Genomic DNA, 6,000 nt, shown 5'->3' on the forward strand with positions numbered 1-6,000 from the left:
CATAAATCAGAAGTAAATGGTAATGTGATTTGGGTCATTTTGTCTTGAAATGGATCCTATCACATAATGTTTTGTATGTGTGTGTGTGTGATTCTTCCCTAGAAAAAAATTGAACATATTTTTCAGAAAATTTGGCTTACATTTTCTGTTAAATTGGGTACAAATCCAATGAGAGAGAATGCACTTCTCTTTCATAAGCACAGGCTTTGACAGAACCAAGGCTACAATGTTAAGAAATCTGATCTCTACTCATTCTACTTCCTCCCCCTTATCTCCTACTGATTTTCTCAAAATCACTTTGTCCCTGAAGTTTCCTCAATTCCTTCAGTAAGCATTGTGCTCTCAAAGCAGTGCGCAGACTTCATTGTATTGCAATTATTCACTTACATGCACGGGACCCCTTTGCATCCCTGGTGGTCCATCTGTGACCAGTGTGGGGAAGAGTATGTTCCCTCTTGTTTTGACCCAGAGCAGCTCTGACGGCTGCTGTCTGCGAGGTGGAGGGGGCAGTAAGTTTCTTCTCTTGTAAAAAACGAGGGCACATGATCTGTCTCATCATGAATTCAAAGTGGTATGCACTCATTAATGCTAATTAGTGTTAATGTGGGCTGATGTAGAGTGGTATTATTCAGCTGGAAAATATGGGCACATCTCATTTTATTGTGTTTATTACAAAATGAAAGTTTGTGACAACCTTGTGTCCTGAAAGTGTCAGAGCCACTTTTCCAATAGCGTGTGTCCACTTCCTGTCTCTGTATCACAATTTGTAATTCTCACAATATTTCAAACTTTTTCATAATGCTATTGTTGGATCCTGTAGGTGTGGTGCTGTAGGATAAGCACTGGACGGCTAACAGCAAGGTTAGCATTTGAAACCCACTAGACACTCCTTAGAAACCCTATACAGGGTTGCTATGAGTCGGAACTGACTCAAAGGCACTTAACATCAACACCAAAATTTTTTTGCACACACAATAGACTATAGTGTAACCATAACTTTTGATATGCACTGGAAAAACAAAAAAATCATGTGATTGGCATTATTGAGATAAAGCTTTATTTCCATGGTCTGGGGTTGCACTCAAAATATCTCTGAGGTATGTAGAAGATGGCTGAGATGAAGCAAATTCTTGGGCAAGGAAAGCCTGTTCCAGGCCCAGACTAGTCCAGTCCCACAAATTCTCCCAGAGAGAAACCAGGTCATTGTTTATTATTGTCCCTTGTTAAAATGCAAATTCCCTTGAAAGGGTAGCATATTGGGCTTTATGAATGGGATTGCCAGATAAGAGCACTGGATGTTCAATTAAATTTGACTTCCAAGTAAACAGCAAATAACTTTTAATATAAGCATAGGACATTCTTGTGCTAAAAATTATTCATTGTTTATCTGAAATTAAAATTTAACTGGTCAAAGACTTTTATGTGCTAAATCTGGTAACCCAATTTGTATCTTGAATAAATACATTTGTGAGAACCTTTTCAGAGACCTGGTTTAGATAAGAAGAGTGTGTGACGCTCACAGAATTACTGGTTATAAGTCGTATGGTAGCTCTGATGGGTCATTTTGTATGGATTGGTTTGCCAGCTGAATTTTATCTGTCATGAAACAGCTTAGAAAACATTTTTAAAAATCCAAGTCCCACTGATTCTGGGGCTTTTACATGAAACATGCATGTAAGGCTTCTGTGCTGGCCCATTTTCTCAAAAATTTTGGCAAAGATGACCAAAAAATAGCTTCTGTGGAAATTATTTATTTAATGTTAATGGGGCAAAGTTAGGTCCTGGTTAGACATTTCAAATAAACAGTATCACTCCAAATACTGTTGTTTGAAACCAGAGATTTCCTTTGACCCTCAGAGTTTTAACATGAGCCAGAAGAGTTATATTAATAGAAACCCTGTTAATTTTACCCCCTTGTTTAATCCCACATACAACAAAGCCAGGAACATCTCCAGACATTGGCCTGTTTGATGAATAAGGCGAGGAGACAATCACTTGATACAGTTATGTTGATAAATCGGAGGGCTGAGGTTGTCAGAGAGGGATTGAGAGTGGGTGCCGGTGAGTATATGATATTTTCAAGAAGCTAAAGACACCATCAATTAATTAAAACAATTAACCCCCACCACACAATGCCTTTCCTTAACGTTTCTTGGAAGACTTTGCCAATTGCTCCTGACCTCAGCGTCCAGAGTTAGAAGCATGGACTCCACATGCTGGGAGGAACCTCCTGCAACCATCCATCTCTGCCTTTGCCTCTAGGCCTGCTGCTTCATGCAACGCCAGGACACGGTGACTTTTCTTGGTCTTTTAACTTGGATTCATATTTCTTCCTGACCAACCACTATTTCTGTTTAAATCCTGAACATTTGCTTCTGCACTTTGAGGAAGTAGACTTTGGTTGAAGCCACTATTGGAGTTATCTGTTGAATAGATTACCATATAATGATTATAAGAAATATGTCCTACTCAAGGACCATCTGGTACCATCAGAATTTGAGAAGTAGAAGAGACTTCCAAAGGCAGGGAGAGGGAAAGATTGAGGAGGTACCCTAATCTGAAGATAATTTCAATTGTAAAAGAGAGTCATCACAATGCTGGTGGGTGGGTGTGTCATAGTAGGAAAGGCATTATAAAACCTCAGTTTTATGAAACCTAGCTCTGACATTTCCTGGCCACAGGTGACTGTACTGGGCAAGTCTGCTGATGGTCTGATCTTGAGTTGTCTCATCCCCTAGACAAAGTAATTGTTGTTATTGTTGTTAAGTGCCGTCGAGTCGGTTCCGACCCATAGCGACCCTGTACAGGGTTTCCGAGGGTGTAAATCTTTACGGGAGTAGAAAGCCTTATCTTTCTCCCGCGGAGTGGCTGGTAGTTTCAAACCGCTGACCTTAAGGTTCGCAGCCCGAGTCGTAACCACTACGCTATAGTATAACTATTTTTCCTAGATTCTTGTGTAAGCTTTCTAGTGAGATAAGGTGTATATAAACCAAGTAATGAAAAGCTGTATGCACATCTGGGTTGAGGAATAGCCTAGAAAATATGTGACTGAATGCAGTGGGATGACCCATGGAACCTGTGGGAACTTCCAAGGGTTAGCATTTTAACCTTCTCAGAAAGTCCTGATGATTCTGTCTGAGTCACATCTGAGAATATGGCATAAATAATGACCTCGGACCAAGGTGGCCTGGTGTGGTGCAGTGGGTTAATGTGCCAGACTGCAAAGCTGTTTGAACTGCAAGGTTGGTGGTTCAAGTTCACTAGTTGCTCCTTGGAAACCCTATACAGGGTCACTATGGGTCGGAATCGACTCGACAGCACTAAACAACAAAAACAACAACCAAGGTGGCCAGGGAGGGCCCTGGCTCACCACAGTGACTCCTTTCAGTCAATGCTTGTCAAATTGTAAGTACCATTTTTTTTCTTTAAATGACAGAAAAACGAAAAGAAGAGAAACAAGTGAAAGAGGAGAGAAAGGAAGAGAAGGGAGGATAAAATACTAGGATTACAAACAGGATAAGTACTGTTTTGTGAAACTTTTCTGTCAGATATTTTACATATACATATGTGTGTTTATTTGGGCTGCAATTAAAAAATTTTTTTTTCATATTGTGAAAGGTACACAATTAAAAATATTTTTACTGTGGTTGGTGTTAAAAAATTTAAAGGTACTGCTTTAAGCAATGACAAATATGATTTCATCACCTGTGTAGCTTGAAGTCCAAAACCTAGCCAAGAAAATGAGTATTTATAGAGTCACCAAGTTGAAGAGTTCCGAAGCTGGTGTCATGACACTAACTCTGGGCCATCAGGCAGGTTCTAATCCCAGTTATTTGATTTTGTATCTTGAAATCTCCTTTATTTCCTGATCCACAGCATGAAGGGCCAGGTTAGGTGAGCTCCAAAGCCTTTTCTGGGTTCTTTATTTCTTTGTCTATTCTGAGGGAACTATTTGGGCTTCCTGAGTTTGGAAAGGAGTGAACCCAACGCTATGCTTGTCTTTGCCCTTCTCAGGACCACTGCTCTTAGGAGCATCATCAGTTTCCACTTCTTCCTTCTGTGGTACCCAAATAATTTCTACAACAGCCTTGTAGTGTGTGGAGATCAAGATGTTTTCAAACACTTCCTTCAGAAAAAATTTCTTCTCAGAAAAATGTGATATCCCTTCTATGTTGATAGTGTTCACACATCTAGAGAGGGCTTTTGGACAGTTCTGACTGGGACTTTGGACAGTAGCAAGATTGGCAAACCAGACACGTTCCAGCTCTGCCTTCCAAAGGGGTTCTTCAGCCACAATATCAATGATTCTTAAGTTACCCAGCTGCAAGACATCTAAATTTGTCAATTCACTGATGGAGCTGGGCAGAGGCTCTTCCCTTATTTGCTGTTCTTTCTTCATCTCTCATATTCCTTCCCTTGTTATTGTTGTTAGGTGCCATCAAGTCAGTACTGACCCATAGTGGACCTTATGCACAGCAGAACAAAACACTGCCCGATCCTGGGCCAACCTCATTACTGTTGCCATGCTTGAGTCCATCAATGCTGCCACTTGGCCAATCCATTCCTTCTCTACCTTCCTCTTTACTTTTGATTTCTCCTTTTCTATCTAATTCATTTTCTCCTTCCAAGCCATGATATTTTTCAATAACCTCATATGCATGCAGAAGTTGGACAGTGAATAAAGAAGACTGTAGAGGCATTGATGCATTTGAGTTATGATGTTGGAGGAGCATACTGAAAGTGCCATGGGCTGACAAAAGAACCAACATATCTGTGTTGAAAGAAGTACAGCCAGAGTACTCCTTGGAGGCCAGGATGGCCAGACTTTGTTTCACATACTTGGGACATATTGTCAGGAGGACTAGTCACTGGAGAGGGATATCATGTTTGGTAAGGTGGAGGGGCAGAGAAAAAGAGGACGACCTCCACCAAGATGGATTGGTAAAGTGGCAGCATCAATGGGCTCAAGTGTGGCAACAATTGTGAGGTTGGCCCAGGACTGGGCAGTGTTTCGTTCTGTTGTGCATAGGGTTGCTATAAGTCGGTACCAACTCGATGGCACCTAACAGAAACAACATTCTCTTTGCTCTTGATACTATTAAAATATCTTCCTCCCCAAAGCTTTGTGCCATCTTGTCCTCTCACATCCTTCTGTACTGGGCACTGGGCATCTCAGAGATGTCTCTGGAGCTGGGGCATCTTGGGGAAGGACATACATGAAGAATAGCATCTTCTAGGGATGTCCAAATTAGTCCAGTCTTTGAAAAGCATATAAGAAGACAGGATTGAATGTGTAAAAGTTTTTTGCCTATGTGAGAGAAAATAGGGAGGAAGTAGAATAAAGCTGGGAGAGCTGTTAGATTTCAAAGCAATTCTAAATGTGAGTGAAGAAGAAGAGGAGAGAAATTGGGGGTAGACAGGGTTTTTAGACTAACATGCAGTCAAAGAAAGGTTTGAAAAGCAGTAGAGGGGTCTGAGCTAAAACTAGTCATCAGAGGAGTCCCATGTCTCCCAGGAATGGGCTGCTTTACTAGCTCACTGCTGCATTGTGCTCAGACATTGGCTGGGAGAAGCTGTGGGAAGTGTGGCCTTGGAAGGAATGCTGTGATTTCAGAGCACAGCAGCTGGGGAGTCCCTTAGACAACTAAGCTATATGTAGTTAGGTCTGCAAGGTGCATCTTCTTTTCACGGTTGCCACACTGCCTGACTTGATCAGTTTTGTACCTACCTGATAAAAGTCTTCTGACCTTTTCACAACTTCTCTTGATTGAAGATGTTTTAGCAGTGGGTACAACCTTTCTGTTTTGTTATTAGCTACTAACATAGTTACTAACTGTGGGTAATCCATAGATCAATTGTACTGCTTACAAAGCAGCAAATCGATCTCCTTCAGAGTTTGGTTAGGAAGTTCTGATAGTTGGAGAAAACAAACAGTGTAGGGAGTGGTTGTGTGTGACCAGGGAATTTATTAAGTGCTGATTGGGTGACTTCGATCATGCC

The 6,000-nt window shown here is 41.1% G+C and overlaps 1 pseudogene; it reads right to left on the minus strand.

Moving 5' to 3' along the window:
- The window catches only part of LOC102839098, a 36,283-nt pseudogene extending 31,884 nt beyond the window's left edge, over nucleotides 1-4,399 (minus strand).
- Nucleotides 4,400-6,000: the final 1,601 nt, after the last annotated feature.

Source organism: Chrysochloris asiatica, unplaced genomic scaffold, assembly GCF_000296735.1.
Source record: "Chrysochloris asiatica unplaced genomic scaffold, ChrAsi1.0 scaffold00064, whole genome shotgun sequence".
Classification (NCBI taxonomy): Eukaryota; Metazoa; Chordata; class Mammalia; order Afrosoricida; family Chrysochloridae; genus Chrysochloris; species Chrysochloris asiatica.